Genomic DNA, 23857 nt, shown 5'->3' on the forward strand with positions numbered 1-23857 from the left:
GTGGGTTGCCATGCTCTCCTCCAGGAGATCTTCCCAATCCAGGGATCGAACCTGCATCTCTTATGTCTGCTGCATTGCTAGGCAGGTTCTTTACCATCAGCGCCACCTGACTGTACCTAACCTGAAAGACTCTTCCTCTGCGTTTGCCAATGGCATCTCTGAGTTTACTAGTCACAGCCCTTTCTCCTCCCTAATTAGGAGATCGTCTCACCGTGCAGTGCAGAAAGTGGAAGTCATCTCCTAACCCACCCCACTGCACTCGCAGCCTCTTGAATTTGCCACAGTGCCTGATGAATGGAGAAGGCAATGGCACCCCACTCCAGTACTCTTGCCTGGAAAGTCCCATGGACGGAGGAGCCTGGTAGGCTGCAGTCCATGGGGTCGCTAAGAGTCAGACATGACTGAGCGACTTCACTTTCACTTTTCCTGTTCATGCTCTGGAGAAGGAAATGGCAGCCCACTCCAGTATTCTTGCCTGGAGAATCCCAGGGACAGCGGAGCCTGGTGGGCTGCCGTCTATGGGGTCGCACAGAGTCGGACACGACTGAAGCGACTTAGCAGCTGATGAACTGAGTGCAGCCAAGCCTGAGTGACAGGTCCCATCTCACACGTTCCTCCTCCTCCTTCATGGGTTCTTGGCACCCATACCTTTAAGGTTAATTCCCTCCCCCACCACCAATGATATTTTTTTTTCTTTCTGACCAGTGGCCTTTGATAGCAAGGAGCAACTCAGTTGCACATTACCAGAGGAACAGTGTGTGTTGTAATTGGCCAGGGATCAGTCTTGAAATGTCAGGGAAAGATTTATTTCCTCATGCACCCTCTCGGGGTGCTAATTTTGCTATGGGCTGCTGGATAATGGTTCCCACTCACAATGGCCCGAGTTCCTAATCAGAATACAGGGCTGTAATTGGGTTGAAGGGATTTTAAATCATTAAAGTTGCATTTAGAAAGGGGAATAGAAATAGAACCCCAAGATTGAATGACTCACTTAGTATTTAATGAGGGAGTCATGGAGTATTACTTATAATATTCTCTTAATGACCTTACAAGCAATGTAACTCCCCCCGCCCTCCAGGGTCTATTCATGAGGCACTGTTCTGCAGCCTCCAATCCAGCACTCTGGAGCAATTAATTACTGACCGATCAAAGAACAATCAGGCCCTGCTCTGCCAGCAGAAGCACTGATTTCTGTCCCCACCATCTCTTCACTCTGCATCTCTCTGCCGGCCTTGTTCTGGGGCTGCCAGGAGGGCAGTGGATGTTTCCCAAGCCATAAGTCATCAGGCAGTTTTTGGAAAGCCTGGCTTACCATGAGAATGAGAGGGTGTCAGGGAGTTCCACGTGGTGGGTCTACATGGAGAGGGTGACAGGAGGGGAATCGGGGGCTCTGGGGGTGCTCAGATTTCAGGTTTCTGAGAATGCTCTCTTGGTGCTTCCAGCTGGACTGGCCTGTGCTGGGTTATCCAATGTTAATCACTGGTTTAGTGCTTTAATAGCTGGGTTTCCATGTTATTACTAGCCATCAGAATCAGGTCAACCCTGAATATTTATTGGAAGGACAGATGCTGAAGCTGAAGCTCCAATACTTTGGTCACCTGATGTGAAGAGCCAACTCATTGGAAAAGACCCTAATGCTGGGAATGATTGAAGGCAAAAGGAGAAGGGGGCAGCAGAGGGTGAGATGGCTAGATAGCATCACCGACTCTATGAACACGATTTGAGCAAACTCTGGGAGATAGTGAAGGACAAAGAAACCTGGCGTACTGCAGTCCATGGGGTTGCAAAGAGTGGGCATGACTGAGAGACTGAACAACAACAATAATGGGAATCAGGGAGCAGGTAGCATAGAGGAAGGAAACAGACTCCAGAGTCCTATAGATCCGGCTCTGCCTCTTACAAGACCTGCGGCTCTGGGCATGTGACCAAGGGTCTGGCACAGGGCAGGCACTGGATGAATGGTCACTTCACTTAATATGACTGTGATCAGGGGTTGCTCTCCCCAGGCCCCTGCCAAGTAAATCTATTTCAGATCGTGTGCAGTTCCAGCACCTATGTTGGCTTTTATCTCTAGGTAGACTTGTAAGCCCCCAGACCCATAAATAGCATCCCTCAACACTGAGTTGCAGAGGGGCTGCTTGAGGCATGTGAACCTCTTTCTTTGGTGAATGCAGAAGGGCCTAGACTCCAGAGGGAGCGTGCAAGTGTTGCACCTATGTGGGCCCTGTCATTGCCACTAGGAACAGTGGGCATGTAGGACCCCACCTACTGGGACACACAGTTTGGAATCGTGATCCTTTCAGAGTGAGCTGAGCTGCCCTGAAGTCAGAAGGTCCAGAGTCAGCTGCCCGTGGCCACCAAGTCCCTGTTGGCCAGGCTCTCTGAAATGCCTGTTCTGTGCACAATTGACCCAGTGTCCCTTGGCAGGAACGGCTTCAGCTTTTTGAGTCATCAGTGGTGCCACATGCCCATTCTGACTTAGGCCCTTGGGGAGGTGACTTTGTCTTTTCTAGGACTAAACAGTAAGTCTGAGCTGGTTTCAGCTTTAGTTGTAATTCCTGTTGTCTGTCCTACGGTGGAGACACACTGATGAGCAAGTTGTACTTACACAGCTGCCTGTATCGGGCCCATTGGAAAGACTCTCTGAGAAGGGAGTACAGCTTCCTAAACACCAGGGAGAAGAGTGAGGCCGTGGGTAACACGGGTGTTTTCTTTAGATGATAGAGTTGTATTGCCCTTGGGTGACTATGCAGAGGACCGTCCTCCATAAAAGGGCAGGAAGGAGAGGGAGCTGATGTTTATGGAGTGCCTCTTCTTGGGCAGACAGCAGACTGGTCATTGCATGGAGAAGAACTGGTTCATGATGTCTTTGGATGGCTTAGTCAGTCAGTTGTGTCTGACTCTTTGCAACCTCATGGACTGTAGCCTGCCAGGCTCCTCTGTCCATGGGATTGCCCAGGCAAGAATACTGGAGTGGGTGGCCATGTCCTTCTCCAGGGGATCTTCTCAACCCAGGGATCAAACCCTCATCTCTTGCATTGCAGACGGATTCTTTATCACTGAGCCACTTGGGTCAGGTCATACCCAGCTGCACAGACAATTCTGCTTTTTCCCAATGGATGCAAATTGTGGCAAATGTTTCATTATAATATTTGTTATCATTAACATCTATTGAGCCTACCAGAAGGAAATGCACTATGATTCAGAAAGTTAAAACATCTGGGATGTTCTTTAATTATGAGGTGTTGACTGATTTCAGTTTAGTCCCTGTGAAAGCATCAGTGGTTAGAGGGATGGTTTACCAAAAGTGAAAGTGATCACGCGCACTCCTTGCAAATCAAAGCCAAAACAGTGTGACATTGTGCACGAAAGAACACATTCTCCTTTGTCCAGTTAGCCCCTTCCACCCCAAACTATGACATTTATAATAAATCTAATAATGTCTTACATGCAAAAAACTGTGGAGAGTCCTACAGAGGCTCCTTTGTGCAAAGATTCTTGGTCATTGCCGCCATCTCTATTAAGTCATCAGTTCAGAAACTTCCAGTGTCTGTGCTTATCCTTAAAGAGGGCCACCTCTGTGCATTCTGAACCAGATGGTTAGAGCATTTCCGTGTGGGCTGCATTTGTCACCAGATGCTGGAATGATGGGGACAGAGCCTCCAGACCACATGCCCCAGCTACTGGGAGACCGCTCTTTCTGACCCTAATGCCATTGCTTTCCTTTGGATTTTCAATCTTCCATTTTTGTTTCAGCCAAGGCTGGCTGCCAGACCAGAGGGCCCCTTCTAAGAGTAGAAAAACCTGCCCTCATGGGTAAATATGGCCCCCCAAGTACAAGGTAAACCCAGGGCATCTTTGTGCAAATTAGATCAGGAGGTGCGGCCCGGACCCTGGGGTGTTGCTGATTTCTAGCCCCCTGGAGACCCTTGGTCTAGCTCCCTTGTGCAGTGAGCAACCATGCAGTGTGTACAGGGCTGCCCTGCTGTCCTACAACCTGACTGTTGTGATCACGGCCATAGCAGCGTCCGAGGGATCTGCTCCGTATTTAGGTGAACTTGATGATGTTCAGTCAGGAATTATAGTTTTGTCTTCTTTATAGAAGCAGCAAATCCCCTGAAGCTGGTCAGGTACCCCAGCTGTTTACCACCTGCAGAAGCTGCTGCTTATCTTCACGGAACAACCTGCCTTTCAGAGATCATGTCTTAATTAACTCAAGGCTGTCGAAACTGAAATCGTAGCAGTGTCGTGAGATCACATTGTCAGTGAAAGACAAAGGGGCAGGAACTCTGCTGACAGGGAGTGGTGCTGGGCACTCTCTCCTGAGCTGGACGCTGGCTGCAGGCTGCTCAGTGGCAGCTGGCCTAGATTCAGAAGGACATTTTATTTCACTTGGAAGAAATCTTAATGCTCTTTTAATCCTGTAACTTGAAAATATCTTTAAAAGTTTTATACCATATAACTTACTCTTACGGTACTCAGGATGGTCTGATAATTTCTGTTCTATCCTATTTAATTCATTTACAAAATCACTGATTAAAAGTCGTCCAGTTGATTCATGGCCTGCTACTGATTCACAACATGGAGACTGAAGAACAGTGATCTAGTTCAGTTCCTAAACGTTAACTTTAAGGACTGAGAGCCAAAGAGTCGAAGGAACTTGTCTTGGGTGATTGTTAGTATCAGACCTTGTTCTTACACTCTTCCCAGTGGCTCTGTGCCTGCTGTTACTGGACCCGTCCCTGGGGAGCCTGTTCCATTCAGTGCAACACTAGCTGAGCACACCTGTGGTGTGTCCTTGGGGAGACAGATGCTTTCTCGTGTACAGAGTGTTGGTGACAAGCACTGGTCTTTGGCACACGGGGCTGTGTTCCCAAACCGGGCAGTGGGGTCACAGATGCCAACAACTGACCTTGTCCTTCACACACATTGCACTTGATCCAGCGTGTACTCACCTCCAATGGAGCTGCTCCTGAAATGGTGAATAGTTCAGGCACTCTTGTGGAGACTGCACTTTCAGTTTTTGAAAGAGAAAATACTTGGGACACCTTGGCAAACGTGTCTTGCTCTCCAGGCCTGGGCTTACATATTTTTCATGCACTGAAGGGGGTTTTCCATTGAACGTCTCCTTGTTGATTACTGCACACATCAGCTTCCTCCCTGTGGGCCCTTGCAGCAATCCACGGACCAAAACAACTTACAATGAGTCCCCTCCACTCTGAGAGCATGTTTGTAAGACCAACAAAGTTAGCCTAGGTACCCACCTATTAGATGCGTGCATGCTAAGTCGCTTCAGTCATGTCCAACTCTTTGCAACCCCGTGGACTGTAGCCCGCCAGGCTCCTCTGTCCATGGAATTCTCCAGGCAAGAATACTGGAGTGGGTTGCTATGCCCTCCTCCAGGGGATCTTCCTGACCCAGGGATCGAACCCACGTCTCCTGCAGCTCATGCATTGTAGGCAGATTCTTTACTGCTGAGCCATTTTGGAAGCCCACCCAACTAACACAATTGGCTACATAGTACTATACTGTAATAGGTTTATAATACTTTTCAGACAAATACATGAGCAAACAAACAAATGCAGAGAGTAAAGAAAACATTTTTAACTCTGTAGTGCAGTACCCTGGAAAGCACACTAGTTCAGTACAACAACAGAACCACAGAGGCTGACATCGAGTGAACAGACAAGAAGAGTTACCGGTGGAGGAGGGAGAGGAGGGGGGAGATGGTAGGGCTGAAGGATCACCAGCAACAGGAGACAGAGGGCAAGATGCAGTTTCACTTACGCCTGACATTGATGGTACACATGCATGTTCGCATCTTTGAAAGTTCCCAGCTTGAAGGTTTGTATGTAGGGGACCCTCTGAAGCCCCTTCCCAGAACACAGATGGGCACCATGCATAGCATGCTCCCTGGGTCCTGTTTTCAGAGAGTTGACTCCTCACCCCGTGGCCTCATGTCCTCCGGCCCTGGCATATGGGCACACACTTCTCTGAGTGTCCGCCTTCGTAGAAAGTACCGCTGTGCCCAGCAAACTGTCACCAACTCTGCCACCTGGGGAAGGCTATGTTCTCTTCTTGCTGGGGGAGCACCCCTGCCTTTTTTGACTCTGGAGGCTCACCACCAGCCCCGCCCCTCACAGACACAGATGCTGAGCTGTGTTAGCCGTGTTTATACACATGAGGTGGGCTATCAGCTGTAGTTTAAAGAATGGTATCGCTGTCAGAATTTACAAAATGAAATCTCATCAGATGCTGAAGAAAGATTCTGCATAGAAACTAATAGGGGAAATTTGACAGCCTTTCAATCCAGTTATCAAAGCGTTTGCGGTTCAAAGCCAGTGAAATAATAATGGAGTCGTAGCGCTGAGTGCTCATTTGTATCTGAGTGTTTCAATAAATAAAATGGTGGGGGAACATGAAAGCAGACCTGTTGTCTCCAGTCTACTAAATTTAATATCCCAAGTATTGACTGACAGCTTTTTATCACCATAATTAGTATGGATTGTTCCTGAGGCCATTGATCAATCTTCCCTACCTCTGTGGACTTGAGTTGCTGTTTTCTTCCTCTCTTGCCCTCCCCACTTTTTATTTTAATATTGATCCTGCAAGTTGCAATCTGCCACAGGGAGGCTGCTCACTTAGACAAAGGAAACCTGTGGGTGAGGAGGGAGGCTGAGCAGCTGCCAGCTCTTCCTCGCTGGTCCCCAGCTTTGATGTCACGCTGCCTCATCCTCCATGAGCTCCTGGCCTGGTCCCAGGTTCCAGGGACCTCCAGGCTCTCTGATGTAACCACATCCACACACCATCTCTCCCCTGGGTACGGGCCAGCCGTACCCTGACAAGCCACAGAGCTGGTGGTCAGTGGATACTCGTTGCATGACTGTTCCTTCTTTATTGTCACCAAGCTAAATAAAGAAGATTGGATAGACTGATGAACTCAGGGGTGTGTGTGTGTGTGTGTGTGTGTGTGTGTGTGTCTATGAATGTGATATATGCCTACAATGCAGACTAGAAACCTAGGAACACAGGACCTACCTTCTTTTTCACCGGGGTTTTCCAATTTGATGTTCTGGTTCTTTCATTCCATCCTCCCTCCCTCCGTCTCTCTCTCTCTCTCTCTCTCTGTCACATCGTCTCATTTCTCAGTGATGTCGTTGATTCCTCACTGGCCCTTCACTTGTGATCATTTACCGTCTCACCTGCTATCTCCTTCCCTGTCTTGGCCATCCTCAACCTTCTATCCTTAAATCCTTTCCTTAAATCCTCTCTACAGACCATAAAAGTATTACTCACTCAGTTGTGTTCAACTCTTTGTGACCCCATGTAGTTCACCAGTCTCCTCTGTCCATGCGATTCTCCAAGCAAGAACACTGGAGTGGGTAAGCCATTCCCTTCTCCAGAGAATCTTCCTGACCCAGGGATTGAACCCAGGTCTCCTGCATTGCAGGCAGATTCTTTACCAGCTGAGGCACCAAGGTACATAGAGAAGCCCATACAGATCACAGGTAAATTTACATAAAATGCACATTCTTATTATACCCCATGTGTGTTTCTTGTCCAAGCCCCTGGCTATAGCACAGAAGGTTCTGTAACCTGATCCCTGCCTGCCCCTGAGCCCAGCCTGCCTTCCAGGTCCGTAACCACCCAGGAAAAATTCCCTGTAGCTCCTCATCTCACCACCAGTCTCACACAGAAGTCTTGGCTCACAATCTTGATTTTACCTCGTACAGCTTTTCTGCCTCTTCCCTCGACCGCTCTTTCTCCTCCCTGAGGACCCTGTTTAGAGGGCATCATTTTGGAACCAGTCTTTTAGCCCCTGGAGTCCCCTATGAATGCCTGGCCTCTGAGATTTTTGAGGAATACACATGGGTTTTCTTTCCACGTGTCTGTGTCTCATAGGAGAAAGTGAAAGGATAGGGGTGTGTATGTTTTTGTTCTAACCCCAGTCATGTGGGATAAGACACCTGACACCTTGATTGTGTTTTTATACTGGAAATAAGTGTCCCCGAGAAGAGAACCAGCGGACTCCAGGAGCGGGAGCCTGCTTCGTGTCCGACAGGATGTATTCATCTTGCCTGTAAGGTGCTGTGCTGCAGAGCTGTGCCCTGAGCGATAGCCCGGGAGGGTCTCACTTGTGAGGATGGGGAGAAGGGCTGGGGATGCATGCCCTGTGCAGGCGAGGAGTAGCTGGGTATCTCTCTCTGACCGCAAGGAATCCAGGGCTGGCACACAGGAGAGGTTACACAGTGTGAGAGAACTTAGCAACCTGCACATTGAAAGGATGTTTCTCGTCCATCTTCCCAGTGGAATTTCTCTTGCCCCACCTTGTAGCAAAGATTACACCATCAACACCAGTTTTGGGAGGGCGTTTACTGAGGGGTGCAAGACTTGGGCATTTCTCTCAGTGCCTGGGAAGCCCTTGTGGGCTGTCCTGGCGACATTGTGCCATCTTGGAGACAAACCTCCCCCAGCCTCCACCCCATGGCCACGTGGAGCCTGCCTTCCTTGAATCCCCGACAAGACGTCCCTCCACCATCTTGCAGGTGCACCCATGCTTCACACGCCCTGTGTTGAGGCCTTCAACTGACTGCAACTTTCCTTCCTTACTCAGCACAACAGAGCCAAATGGGAGGACAAAGGCCATGCCCTCCAGGGCCCCCAGGGAGCTTGGGTGTCTACAGTGCAGAAAACAAACCATGCCAGGGCCGGCCTGCGTGGCCTGTGCCAACTGCGGACACTCGTTCGGAAGTTCTTGGAGGTGACCTCCAGATGCGTGCAAACACAGAGTGCCTCCTGCTCAGCCACCCTGCTCTGTCCAGCTTCTGCTAGACAGATTTGACAGACTGATGCCGATTGGCACATCTCTGGGGCCAGATTGGAATCAGCCCCTTCAACTGTCCACATGGCTACTGTCCATGACGGTTCACGTGGCTTCAAGGAGAACACACAGAAGGAGAGTAATTGTCAGTTAGGTAGCCGGTCCTCTTTGCTCCTGGGCTGGCGTTTCTCAGCTGGGGTGTGTTGTGGCTGCGGAGTCTGGACCCTGCAATGCAGCTTCCAGCACGGGGGCTGTGACAATAGTGAAACTACTCTTCCTGCCCCTACAGTTGGTCTGCTTGGATTACTTTAAAGCAGAACCACTACAGGAGGGTCTGTGTGTGCTGTTACGTTCTTCCTCATTCACTTCTGGCCAGAACTAAGGAAGGCCCCCACTGGCTCCATGTAAGACTCCGGTGGCTTCAGCCTGTGTGTTCTTTAACCTTTAAACCTGAAGGAAGGTCAGGGCTTGTAGCTCTCCTTCTGGGTCTTGACTGTACCAGAGGCTGGCTGTGAGTTTGGGCAGGACACTTAATTTTCCTGAAATTTTGTGCGCTCACCTATAAAGTTCTTTCTGGGTTGGTGTGAGGGTTAAACAAGGTGCCATGTATGCAGCAGCCCAGCACAGAGCCTGGGACGCAGCAGGGGTTCAATAAGTGCCATTCCCCTCCCTTCCCAAGCCAAGCAGGGTCTCTTCGGATGGACTTCCCAAGGAAGGAATCGCATGCCTTTTGCACGTTTTCCTTGAAGCCACATGGACCCTGAAGACCTGATTCCAATCTGGCCATGGAGATTTGTCCTGGGACTTAAAATATCTTATTCATAGTACAATCCCATTGCATGTTGTGTATATAATGACACACACAAGTCTATGTTGTTGATGCCTGTGTGTGAGGATGTGCACCAAGATGTTTATAGTGAACATTTCTCAGTGAGGAGAATATGGGGTAATCTCCCTCCCCCTTGGCCTCCTTCCCACTTTTTCACTCTTTCAGCCTCCTCTCTCTCCCTCCTTCTTTCTTTCCTTCCTTGCTGTTCAACTGTTTTCCCTATAATTAACACTTCATAAAGTCATCAAATCTATATTAAAAAAAAATCTTGAAAATTCACCCAAGGCTCTAGCAGTGGAAGGACTGTGATTTGGGATGAGAGGTCTGAGCAGAGCTGAAGATGTAACGTGATTTCTTGAAGCTGCACCCCGTTTAGTGAGGATGAATGGCAACTTGGAACATGGAAAGTCCCCAGGGAATGGGACACTGTAAGTTCCGAATAAATAAATGCATCTCTTATTAATTTAATATGCACTGTTAGACCAGGAACCCATTTGTATTAGTAAGGGAGAGAGGAGTATTAAAAATCCTCTCTTAGGAGAGGAACTTGAGAAATCAAAGGAGAGGGGCAAGGAGCAGGGTACCAGGCAGGGGTGGCACGAAGAGGGAAAGAGCCGGGACAGGTGAGGATGTGATGAAGAAAGAAGAGAAAGAGGAGTGAGAAGAGAGAGAGATGGAGAGAGAAAGGGAAGGAGAGATGGAAACAGAGAGAGGGAGGGAGGGAAGGAGGAAAGAAGGAAGGAAGGAAGAGCGAGCCAAGGCCCACCGCAGAGAAGCTCTCATCCCAAGGTCCCAGGGTCAGCATAGAGCAAGGGTCCTGTACAGCCTGGCCACATGGCTAATTACCCTTAATGATCACGAGTTGACTCCTCCAGGCCCCCAGGCCAGGGTTTTGGGTGGTTTTCTCTGCTTGGCTGCCTGACACTGCAGGTTTTTGCCATCAAAGTCTTGATGGGCTGGCTTCCAAGTGCTAAGCTGATGGCTTCATGTGGGGTGACACTGGCTGCGGGCCCGCCTCCACCCTTCCATCTTTTGCTCCTGAATCTAAAGATTTCCTTGAGACCCAGGAGGAGCGTCTGTTCTAGGTGTCCATGCGGGTAGGAACAGGGGACCGTGTGACCGGCTACACCAACTACACAGTCTTTGTTGTACTCTTTGGACAAAGGCATGGGAAAGTGCATCTGTTTTCAGGGGTCTGGGTGTGCTTGCTTGGTATCTGCTGGGGAGTAAGTCAGTGAAATAGTGAGTTTCAGTGACGTGCCTGTTCCCTGAGGCTGAGACAATTGCTGTTACCCCACCTAACGTGGCTTGACCTATATTTTACTTGAAAGCCTTCAGCTAATAATGAGTTTGAATGTTGGGTTATAAATAAACATGCTCCTATTCCAGAAGTGAAAGGGGGAGTTACCCAGCAGTTACCCCCTCTCTTCTCTCCTCCCCTTTGGCCTCTGCCTTCTGTAGGATGTTTCAGCTGAGTTTTGTGAAGGGGATCATGATCAGGGAATCGCTTCTGAGGGGACCGTTCAGAAGTCACAAGGCAGCCGGGTGCTATCTGGGCAAGTGGCAGAGTCCCTGGTGCTCGGGAGATTTGAACCATCTGGATAAAAAGGGTCAAACTCTCCGCTGGCAGCAGCGAAGCTGCTCCATGTGGGGAAGCCACGTGACCACGCCACAGGCACTGCCAAGAGCAAGAGATTAGTAAACAGAAGCCCACAGCAGCAGGCGTCCTGGCTGGCCTGGCTCTGGTCACTTGGCATTTGTGTGATCCCACCCGCTCTGAATATTAAGGAAATCAACCCTGAATATTCATTGGAAGGACTGATGCTTCCAAACTCCAATACTTTGGCCACCTGATGCAAAGAGCCAACTCACTGGAAAAGACACTGATGCTGGGAACGATTGAAGGCAGGAGGAGAAGGGGGCGACAGAGGATAAGATGGTTATGGCATCACCGACTCAACGGACACGAATTTGAGCAAACTCCGGGAGATAGTGAAGGGCAGGGAAACCTGGCGTGTTGCAGTCCATGGGGGTCACAAAGAGTTGGACACAACTTAGTGACTTAACAACAACAACACCTGCTCTGGGGTCCCATCTGTCTGTGCCCATGCTGTCTGCAGAACTGAAGCAGACTCATTTCTGTCTGACTTTGTTTAAGACGTTGAGTGTCCAGAGCCAAATGGATCCTGATGATGAATCTCAGGCATCCGCAGCATCCTTTCCCACGCGCATCCCTGGCGCCTCTCTCATTCTGGCTGCTACTCACTCTTTGCTGTGAGGAGCCGGAAAATGTGGGGTGGTTGAGCGTGATGCTGAACTCTCAGGTGGCGATCATGAAGGTTCATCCAGACATTTACAACAAGGTTAGGGCACACGGGCCTGGGTTATTTTAGGGCAGTCATTGTGCTGACTTTCTGAGTAATGGAAATCTTTTATGAAAAAAAAAAAAGAAAAAAATCAGGTGCAACTCCCAAATGTATCACTTATTCATTCAGCTGATATTTGTTTGCCAGGCACTGTGCTGGTCCCTGTGGCTAAAACAGAGACCCATTCTCATGCAGGCTGCCTCCTGGCAAAGGAAGAATGCACAGGTCTTGTGAGTGTAGACACGCCCCCTCCACCATCCCCACCTGCTGTCCTCCTTGTGATTTCCAGTGGTGTCAACTTCACATGACCCAACACTGATTTTTCCCAGGGACGTGTAACACCTGGAGACTTGCCTGTCTTCTGTCGTGTGTGATACAGAATGGTAGATCGAATAAAGATCTATGTTTTTTCAGCATGAACTAAAGACAGCTTACTATACAACAATCCCATGGTACATTTTCAGTGTTCCTAATTTCCTTAGTTTCCAGGCATATCACACTGCCCCCTTGTTTTCTTTGTCCACTTTCACTGGACACTGGTTGGCTCCACACTATCTTGGATGTTGCCTTTGCTTAGGATTCTAATCCTGTGTCTTTCATACACTCCAGATCTCTTCTCACAATCTACATCTCCATGAAGCTCCAGACTTGCAGGAATGATATGATGGACAGTCCCACCTGAACTGATTATCATAATGCTTACTGGACATCCAAGGGGTGATTCCAACTGGCCATTGTGTATGGGTCTAAAACAGGACTACCTACACACTGCTATATACAAAATAGATAACTAATAAGGACCTACTATATAGCACAGGGAGCTCCACTCAGTACTCTGTAATGACTTATATGGGAAAAGAATCTAAAAGAGTGGCTGTTTGTGTGTATAACTGTTTCACTTTACTGTACACCTGAAAATAACACAGCATTGTAAATCAAGTATACTCCAACGATTTTTTTAATGTGAAAAAAAGCAGAGCTATTGTTTTTTCCCCTCAAACCCTGTTAGTCAAGCCCATTCTGTTTCAGTAAAAAATACATTTGAATCGGTTCTACTGAGATGGATGAAACTGGAGCCCATTATACAGAGTGAAGTAAGCCAGAAAGAAAAACAACAATACAGTATACTAATGCATATATATGGAATTTGAAAGATGGTAACGATAACCCTATATGCGAGACAGAATAAGAGACACAGATGCATGGAACAATTTTATGGACTCTGAGGGAGAAGGTGAGGGTGGGACGTTCTGGGAGAATAGCATTGAAACATGTATATTATCATATGTGAAACAGAACACCATTCCATGTTCGATGCATGAGACAAGGGCTCAGGGCCGGGGCAATGGGATGATCCAGAAGGATGGGATGGGGAGGGAGGTGGGTGGGGGGTCCAGGAGGGGGAACACATGTAAACCCATGGCTGATTCATGTCAATGTATGGCAAAAACTATTGCAATGTTGTGAAGTGATTGGCCCCCAACTAAAATAAATAAATTTATAAAAAAAAAAAAAAAAAAAAAAAGAATGCTGCCTTCCAGCCTATTGCTCAGAACACAAGTAGAAGTCAAGCTTGACTTCTTTTGCATTGTTCCTTTCAGCCCTGCCACCTCCCCTGTTTTCATTCCCTCCACAACTTTTGTTGACTTTTCTTGCACAGGGTGTCCCTTTGATCTTTATTTCCACAGCCTCTAGTTAAAGCCACTGTCATGAAACATGGCGGGAACCACACAAGCTTCCGCACTGGCCTTTCTGCCTCCTTTACACTTGGTTCTCCACACAGAAGTCAAAGGCATCTTTTATAACATAAATCGCATCATATAACTTCTCCGCCTAGAACCCTTCAGACCAAACTCTGCACATTCAAAGCCCAGGCTCCTCTCCAGGTGTCCAGACCTACAAGCTCTGGGCCCCTACCTTCCCTTTGACCCAGGTTCACAGCATCCCCCAGGGGCCTTGGGAGCAGCTGCACTGGTATCTCCCCTCTGCTCCAGGACTGCCCAAGATCCCCACTTTCTCAGGACCTTGGCAGGATTCTTCCCTCTGGCTCTCCCCACACCTGCACTCTGTTAGCTGCTGCTCACAATGTAGGTTTCAGGACAAAAGTTCCCCCTGAAAGTGGACTTCAGTCAAGACACAGCCCCGCCTTCTGCTCAGCTCTCATCTCTCCCTAGCTCATCACCCTGGCAGTCTAGAGCACTCACCAGTCTCAAATAATCTTGTTCAGTGTCTCTCTTGCATGCTATAGAAAAGAAGGGGTTTTGTCTTTTGTGTGGACACCCCAGTGTATCCAGCTATGGCTGGCTGGCCTTGGCACCCCACAGACACTTGCTGACTCAGCAGATGAATGACTGAGCAAATGAATCATGAACTCCTCACCCCATAGTTTTGGTCTTCCCAGCTCTAGCCGACTTGAGAAATACTATCTTCCTCAAAGTTTCTATGAGCCATATCTCTACCGAGGACAGTGAACTCACCGAGGGGCTGGTTGTCAGCCTTAGCTGAACTTCAGTTGTGTGGATGGCCAGCACAGGGTAGATTCACGTTGCCTGGTGGCGAGGGGCTTGGCGTCTTCTCCATGTTTGAGGAATGACTTCAATGCAAATGATTTTGATCATATTCGTGCTTAGTGGAAATGTTGTCGCAAGAAGTAATTTAAGGAAATAGGAATTCTTAAAACTTGACTTTTACGTGAAAACATACTGCTATTTCTGGATGTGTTTTCAGGATTTAAATGAGCAGACAGAGTTGTTTCTTGAACTTCTGTATTCATATAGACTATAGTTATATGTCCTCCTCCTGAATCCTCACTTGGTGTTAATAAGAGAAGATACAGCAGGAAGTCTCTAAAAGTTCATATATATGTATATACATATATATGTGTGTGTGTGTGTGTGTGTGTACACATACACACACTTACACACGCATATCTATTATCTCTCTTCCTACCTGTCTACCCATCTGTCTATCTATTTAAAGTTTTTGGTCCTTGGTTTTCTTTGTCTTTTCTATCTCTTTTTGTTGGGAAAAACTGGAGTTAAAAAACTTCAAACCTAAGCTTCTTATGAGCAAGATTAGTGAACAGAAGGAATGTATTACATTGAGCTGCTTTTTAATTGAAATATAGTTGATTTACAATGTTGTATAAGTTTCTGCAGTATAGTAAAGTGATTCAGTTATACATATGTATACGTTCTTTTCTAGAATATTTTTTCCATTCTGGTTTATCATAGGATATTGAATATAGTTCCCTGTGCTATACAGTAGGAACTTGCTGTTAATCCATTCTATATATAATAGCTTACATCTGCTAACCCCATCCTCTCTCTCCATTCCTCCGCCAACCCTGAGCTACTTTGGATAAGCTTAAAGATAGCCTAGAGATTTAAATGCAAAGGTGAGCACTGACGTGTCACTTTAGTCTCTGGTCCCCTGGTCCCTGGTGCCCTGCAGCGCTGAACAAACCAGAAGCCTCCTTTTGTGCTGATGTCTCGTCTGTGTTAAATGGTCGTTGTTTTAGGACTTTCCATGAGAGTTCGGTGAACTGACCTTCTGAAGAGTTGCAGGTGCCTCAATCATCGAAGTCAACTGAAGAAAAATAAGCACGAGGCCTCAAATTTATTTCCCCAAATAATTCCCTTATCGAAATTATTTACTAAGATAGAAAACGTTTTTTTTCCAGCCAGTTGACACCAACTGGGATTGGAGTGAGCCTCCGTAATCATGATTATTAATAAAAATTCTTTAGTGCACATTTGCACTGGCTGCCAAGGTCATCAGCGATTCATGCTTGAGGCAGAAGGTGACCAGTTTGATTCTAAACAGGCATTTTGGTTGCTGAGGGGAAGGGATAGTTAGGGACTTTGGGAAGATCATGTACACATTGCTATATTTAAAATGGATAAGCAATAAGGACCTATCGTATAGCAAAAAATAAGTAAGCAGGCATTTTGGCAAAGGAAGGGGGAATTGACTTTTTTCAGTCAGTCAGTTTAGTTGCTCAGTCGTGCCTGACTCTTTGAGACCCCATGAACTGCAGCACCTCAGGCTTCCCTGTCCATCACCAACTCCCGGAGCTTGCTCGAAATCATTTCCATCAAGTCGGTGATGCCATCCAACCATTTCATCCTGTAGTCCCCTTCTCCTCCTACCCTCAATCTTTCCCAGCATCGGGGTTTTTCCAGTGAGTCAGTTCTTTGTATCAGGTGGCCAAAGTATTGGAGCTTCAGCTTCAGCATCAGTCCTTCCAATGAATATTCAGGACTGATCTCCTTTACGATGGACTGGTTGGATCTCCTTGTAGTCCAAGGGACTCTCAAGAGTCTTCTCCAACACCACAGTTAGAAAGCATCAATTCTTCGGTGCTCAGATGTAGAGTAGCTGCTCTACAAGCACTGGAAGGTCACCCCTCCCCTCATGGTTCCTTTCCCGATTGTCTGAAATAGGGTGAGTTGAGCTGCTCCTCCTCCTTCCCTTCTGTCCCCCTGTAAGGCCAACTTCACCTGCTGCATCATGGGTGGTGTGTCTGACCCACGCCGAGACAGCTCTATATAGATGGAACAGACCACAGTTGAAGTGGTCTTGCCCCATTGTCCTATCTCCTGGAAGCCGTTGAATGGTACATGAAAGAGACCAGTGTTTCTTAACATTTAGCCTAGTTCTACATCTTGAAAGACAAGTTGGGTAGAAGGGTGGAGCTAACCTGTCAGTGGGTGAAAACACGAAAGAAGAAAAGAAAAAAGACATTTCAGAAACCATTCACTTAGTAAATAATGGAACTTCTCAGAAAATCCCTTGAGTTTCTCCAAATTGATAGAAAGTGTTGTTTCAGTCTTGGTATGGGGCATGGCTGGCCGACTCAACAGCAAGGCACCAGACTCCCATTGGGAGAGCATGTCCTGGCTAAGTTGCACATGGACAAAAGGGAACTCAGTCCATGGCACATCCTTCCACAGAGCAGACCCCTGCTCCCTCATCCTAACCTCCAGACCCTCAGGGGGCATGACTTAGACCTGAACGCCTGTGTCGGCGTAATAAACACCCTGGCCTGGGGAGTGTGTCCCTTCCATGCAAATTCGTACTGCAGGACTCCTGTTCAGGGGAGGAGGCTAATGGCTGGGGCAGCTTTGAATGAAATAATAGCAACTCTGTGTTCTTATTTTAAAGATTACAAGGATCATGGTGGGTGAAACAGCCAGAGGAGGTCTTGTTACCTCCAGGAAAGCCCAGGGAGGTGCTGGAATTCCTGAGGGGCCAGCTGGACCACCCTTTATGTTTTTGGACAGAAGGAAAGTTTTCCTGGGAGAGCTCCTGAGAGCTGCTCCTCTGTCACCCTTGCCTAGTGACCACTGATGCTATTCTGTTGCTTTTTTGTATTGTTGTTATTCAGTCTACTAAGTCGTGTCTGACTGTTTGTGACTCCACGGACTGCAGCATGCCAGGCTTCCCTGTCCTTCACTATCTCCTGGAGTTTTCTTAAACTCATGTCCTCGGTGGTGCCATCCAACCATCTCATCCTCTATCGCCCCCTTCTCCTCCTGCTGCCCTCAATCTTTCCTGGTATTAGAGTCTTTTGCAATGATTGGCTCTTCGCATCAGGTGGACAAAGTATTGGAGCTTCAGCTTCAGCATCAGTCCTCCAATGAATATTCAGGATTGAATTTTTTGTATACATTGTGCAAATTGCCCGGTTGCTTCCATCAAGTTAAGGTCACGAGCCCGATTCTCTCCTTGCCGTGTTCTGTGCCCACTCGACCCCCGCCCACATCACTTAGGAGCTTCACCTGGGCGGTTGATAAAGATATTCAACCTGTGACTTGCTTTTTTTTTTTTTTTTTTAATAATTTATATATAGCTATCTTTATTTTTTTTTTTTTTTTATAAATTTATTTATTTTACTTGGGGGCTAATTACTTTACAATATTGTAATAGTTTTTGCCATACATTGACAAGAATCAGCCATGGGTTTACATGTGTTCCCCTTCCCGAACCCCCCACCCACCTCCCTCCCCCTCCCATCCCTCTGGATCATCCCACTGCCCCGGCCCCGAGCCCTTGTCACATGCATCGAACATGGAATGGTGCTCTGTTTCACATATGACAATACACATGTCTCAATGCCATTCTCCCAGAACGACCCACCCTCACCTTCTCCCTCAGAGTCCATAAAATTGTTCCATGCATCTGTGTCTCTCATTCTGTCTCGCATATAGGGTTATCGTTACCATCTTTCAGATTCCATATATATGCATTAGTATACTGTATTGTTGTTTTTCTTTCTGGCTTACTTCACTCTGTATAATGGGCTCCAGTTTCATCCATCTCAGTAGAACCGGTTCAAATGTATTTTTTTTAATGGCTGAGTAATATTCCATTGTGTATATGTACCACAGCTTCCTTATCCATTCATCTGCTGATGGACATCTAGGTTGCTTCCATGTCCTGGCTATTGTAAACAGTGCTGCGATGAACATTGGGGTACACGCGTCTCTTTCAATTCTGGTTTCCTCGGTGTATATGCCCAGCAGTGGGATTGCTGGGTCATATGGCAGTTCTATTCCCAGTTTTTTAAGGAATCTCCACACTGTTCTCCATAGTGGCTGTACTAGTTTGCATTCCCACCAACAGTGTAAGAGGGTTCCCTTTTCTCCACACCCTCTCCAGCATTTATTGCTTGTAGACTTTTGGATAGCAGCCATTCTGACTGGTGTGAAATGATACCTCATTGTGGTTTTGATTTGCATTTCTCTAATAATGAGTGATGTTGAGCATCTTTTCATGTGTTTGTTAGCCATCTGTATGTCTTCTTTGGAGAAATGTCTATTTAGTTCTTTGGCCCATTTTTTGATTGGGTCATTTATTTTTCGGGAATTCAGCTGCAGAAGTTGCTTGTATATTTTTGAGATTAATTGTTTGTCTGTTGCTTCATTTGCTATTATTTTCTCCCATTCTGAAGGCTGTCTTTTCACCTTGTTTATAGTTTCCTTTGTTGTGCAAAAGCTTTTAATTTTAATTAGGTCCCATTTGTTTATTTTTGCTTTTATTTCCAATATTCTGGGAGGTGGGTCATGGAGGATCCTGCTGTGATTTATGTCGGAGAGTGTTTTGCCTATGTTTTCCTCTAGGAGTTTTATTGTTTCTGGTCTTACGTTTAGATCTTTAATCCATTTTGAGTTTATTTTTGTGTACGGTGTTAGGAAGTGTTCTAGTTTCATTCTTTTACAAGTGGTTGACCAGTTTTCCCAGCACCACTTGTTAAAGAGGTTGTCTTTTCTCCATTGTATATTCTTGCCTCCTTTGTCGAAGATAAGGTGTCCATATGTGCGTGGGTTTATCTCTGGGCTTTCTATTTTGTTCCATTGATCTATATTTCTATCTTTGTGCCAGTACCATACTGTCTTGATGACTGTGGCTTTGTAGTAGAGTCTGAAGTCAGGCAGGTTGATTCCTCCAGTTCCATTCTTCTTCCTCAAGATTGCTTTGGCTATTCGAGGTTTCTTATATTTCCATACAAATTGTGAGATGATTTGTGTGACTTGCTTTTTAAATAGCTTCGGAATCATAGCCACACTTGTAATAAATGCCTCTGTGATTTGCATTGAAATAGTATTTTCATCCACAGATCACAAAAAGGGAAGCTATCTTAACTCAACATCATGACCTGAATTCCCTTCATCTCAAAGCCAGCCTATGTGCACCCGGTACAGATTTTCCCTCCATGTCACATTCAGGTCTGTGAACCGTAGTGATCAAAACAACAATTAGGTCTGAATGGCTGGGACACGCCCTGGGTTCTATGCCTCAAACGCACATCCTTGCCCAGATCCAGCGAGCTCAGACCGCAGCACCTCCATCCCCATCCTGGGTGGGATGCAGGGCAGGAGATGGGGCGTGGCCTTCTCTAAGCCCAGCTAGTGCACTCAGCACCCAGTAGTTAAGAAAACCATCTCTTGGGTTGTCAGGGAGGCCAGTTTGACCTAGAAGTACTTGACAGGCAGTAAACACAGATCCCAGCTTCACTTTAGCAGTCACTCTGCAGAGCACTGTTGCTGTTTGAAGTGACTCCTGTGCACTTCTTTGGTTTCATTGGCTTGTCAGCTCTTGGGAAGACAGGAGAGAGACAAAATGCTGGCAGGACGCAGAGTTGGAGAAGGCATCTGAGCACACACGGGCGCAGGACTTCAGCCCCATTGGTGACAGCTCCAGCCTGATCACCCAATTTATACTCTGCCGGGGCCTTTCTCGAGTCTTTTTGTCCCGTTTCATGTCATTCTTCTTCATCTTTTAGCAGTAACTTTTTTTTTTTCATACCGTGCCATTGAACTTATTTCATCATCAACACATTTTTCTCTGCTCCGTGGATTCTTTAAAAGGCATCCTTTGAAGATGTGTTTCTATTCAGACAGAAGCTTTTGTTTAAAAAAAAATAAAAGAGGTGTAAATATGGAATTTTATTGAAAAGGTCTTATCTTGCTTTAGACATGACATCGAAAAATGTGTTTAAAATAAAGAGCAAGTGTAGTACAAGGCATGTGTCAAAGCAGTTGGCTTCCTGTTGTGAGAAACTTCGGCTGCTTAAACGCATCCTTGCCCCTGCAAAAGCATTCCATGTGTTAGGTCTCTGTGACCCCAGTTCCTTATGCGGATATGTTCCTGCCTGATCCGCTGCCAGGGGGGCACATGGGACCCTGGTTTGCTGCCTCGCTTGGATCACCAGTTAGGTAATGGGCTTCCCTGGTAGTTCAGCTGGTAAGAAATTCAGTTGCAATGCAGGAAACCCCAGTTCGATTCCTTGGTCAGAAAAGATTCCCTGGAAAAGGGATAGGCTATGCACTCCAGTATTCTTGGGCTTCCCTGGTGGCTCAGATGGTAAAGAATCTGCCTGCAGTGTGGGAGACCTGGGTTCGATCTCTGGATCGGGAAGATTCCCTGGAGGAGGGCATGCAACCCACTCTAGCTCTTGCCTGGAGAATCCCATGGACAGAGTAGCCTGGCAGGCTACAGTGCATGGAGTCACAAAGAGTCAGACACAACTGAGTGACTAAACACAGCACAGTGAGGTAATAGATGTATGAGCTGGATCATAAAGGAAGGCTGAGCACCGAATAATTGATCCTTTTGAACTGTGGTTCTGGAGAAGACTCTTGAGAGTCTGTTGGGACAGCAAAGAGATCAAACCAGTCAATCCTAGAGAAAATCAACCCTGAATATTCATTGGAAGAACTGATGCTGAAGCTGATGCTCCAATACTTTGGCTACTTGATGGGAAGAACTGAACTTTTCATTGGAAAATACCCAGATGCTAGGAAATTTAGATGGCAGGAGGAGAAGGGTGAGACAGAGGATGAGATGGTTGGATGACATCACTGACTCAATGGACATGAGTTTGTGCAAATTCTGGGAGACAGTGAAGGGCAGGGAAGCCTAGTGTGTTGCAGGGTATGGGGTCTCAGAGTTGGACATGACTTGGTGACTGAACAGCAACAACCATGAGATAAAAATATTTTTTGAAAAATAATAATGTCATTCTCATAATGAGCATAGTCTTCCTGACTTGACACTACCTTCTTTATTCACTCTCCCATCTTCCCACACCCCTGGACATTGGCATGTAACACATTCATAATTCTATAGATCAGAGAAATGTGCAGGGAATTCAAGTTTGTTCTATAAACCCTAAACCACAGTAGACAATTGTAGCATCTGGAGGGCCTCCTTAAGATGAGGTGACCTGAGTTCAGAAAGATGGGCAAGGCCATGTGCTCATTTCTGGAAGGCCCTAACTGACAGTTGTTTAGCGGAATGCCGTGAATGCCTTTGGGCCCAACACTCACCTCACAGGTGCACGTGCTTTTCTTACCTGATGTTTGTCAGCTCTGGTGCTTGGGATCTTGAGTGGTACTGACCAGTAGATAAAAGTCAGAAACATATAATGTTTGTGGTACAGACTTCAAGAAGGCATCTCTGAAGGAGCAGGCAGGTGCTTTTGTGGGGGGGGGCCTGCTGCCATCCATCCCGACTCGGTGACATTCCCCCTGACTGTGGGTCACTGTGCCCTGAGGGCAGCCTTGGAAACTTGCGCTGGTCCCAAGATCTGTCGCAGACGCCATGACCTGGTGTCCCCTGACCACCTGCCTTCTGGTTCTCACGTGAAGTTTGTGACATCATGATGTACACTCCTCTCCTTTCATTGATTACACTCATGCGTTCTTGGAATCTGGTCATGTAGACTGCCCAGAGGCTGCCCAGAACAGGTGGTGGAGCTCAGCTCCTCTGCAGCCCATCTCCCTGACCATTCTCTGTCTATGGCCACCATGTGCAGACACGCTGACCCCCAGGACCGGCCTTCACACCTGCCCGTCCTCCTATTATGCCCTTGTCTTTGACTCAACACTGCAGGGCCTTCCAAAATGAGCTCAGGGTGGCCTTCTCCTTCGATGCTCTCTGAGTGTTTCCCCTCCCCCTTGAACCAGCCGGAGCCCCTGCCAGGGTAACAGGCATAGTTGGTTACACCAGTGATGGAGGTGATGGGGAAGCTGAGGAGCCAATCAGGAGACTGAACGCCATCCGCTTATACCTGTCCTCTTCCCATTCACATGCATCTCCAGGCTGGGGGCATGCAGGGAGGGGCACTGGGTCAAGTTAGGGGGCCAGACGCAGCCATCAGGAGCTACACATGCAGAGAGGGGCTGGAGCCCCTGGGAGATGCAACCAAGGCCACAGATGCCACCCAGATGGTAGGGAAGATCCCCCTGCTCTGTCCTGCCCTTCCCCAGTGGACCCTGTCCTACACTGGAACCTGAGGACAAAGAAGCCTGGGAGGTATGGGTGGTGTAGTTCTCTGGACCAGAGCTGAGGAGAGAAGGTCAGGAAGTGGACAAGCAGACAGATGCAGTGATGACTGAGCCCCTTCTCTGGATTCATAGCATCAGACCTAGTGGTCACCACGTTGCATCTCCTCATGATTATCGCAGCCTCTGATATGCCCCAGGGACCTGGCACAGTGGCTGGTGCAGAGAGGTAGTGAAGGAACGCATGCTAAGATCTGCAAAGTGATGACGCCCAGTAGAAATGCAGTTGATTGTCATGCATGTCAAGCCAGAAGCATGAACGTGACTGAGGGTGGCCGATTTCCAGATCTTGCTTCACCACAGGTCGCAGACAGACAGCTCCACTCTTTTCCCTGGTGCCATCCTCATTTGTGGGTTTGAAAATGAAAAGTAATGCAATTCACTAGGAGGCTGTGGATGAATAAACTACCTGTTCAGGAAAGAAAGGTGCTGTGACCAGCCCAGGTTAGAGGAGAATGAGAATAGCAGTGTCCATGGAGGACTCTGCAGAGCTTATGCTAATATTTTCTCAAGAAGTGAGTCTTTCCCTGCGTCTGTGGATCCAAGCAGGATCTACCCAGCCCCCACCAGCCATAGAAGTTCAAAGTTCCTGAGTGACTCACATTTAGTTCAAATTATGCATTAGAAAATTTCCATTAGAAATCAAGAGTGTTCTGTTAAAATGAGTGTTTCTTTGTATTACAACTATATTATACTAGCCTAGTAAACCCTCCAGCAATGCAAATAGTATTCAGTCTTGCCACACGAAGACAAAAAGCATATTTGCCAAGCTCTGTACAGGGAAGGAAATACCATTTTTATTCTTTCTGTTGTTAAGATTGAACAGATCAGAGAGGTCTGTCAGACTCTAGGTTGGGGGCAGTGGGTGTGCCGCCCTCTGCCTGGTCTGTGTTTGCCTCTTGGTCCATCTTTCTGGCCAGATCACTTATGATTCTTTGGCCTTTACAAGCTCCTACTGATGGAGTGACAAGTCCTTCATCTTGAAGGAGGA

The 23857-nt window shown here is 47.2% G+C and overlaps 1 protein-coding gene across 4 annotated transcripts in view; it reads left to right on the forward strand.

Moving 5' to 3' along the window:
* The window catches only part of NTM (neurotrimin), a 961781-nt gene that overhangs the window by 734124 nt on the left and 203800 nt on the right, over window positions 1-23857 (forward strand). The gene's annotated exons all lie outside the window — the stretch shown is intronic.

This window comes from Giraffa tippelskirchi, chromosome 10, assembly GCF_054371585.1.
Source record: "Giraffa tippelskirchi isolate mGirTip1 chromosome 10, T2T-mGirTip1v1.2.pri, whole genome shotgun sequence".
NCBI lineage: Eukaryota > Metazoa > Chordata > Mammalia > Artiodactyla > Giraffidae > Giraffa > Giraffa tippelskirchi.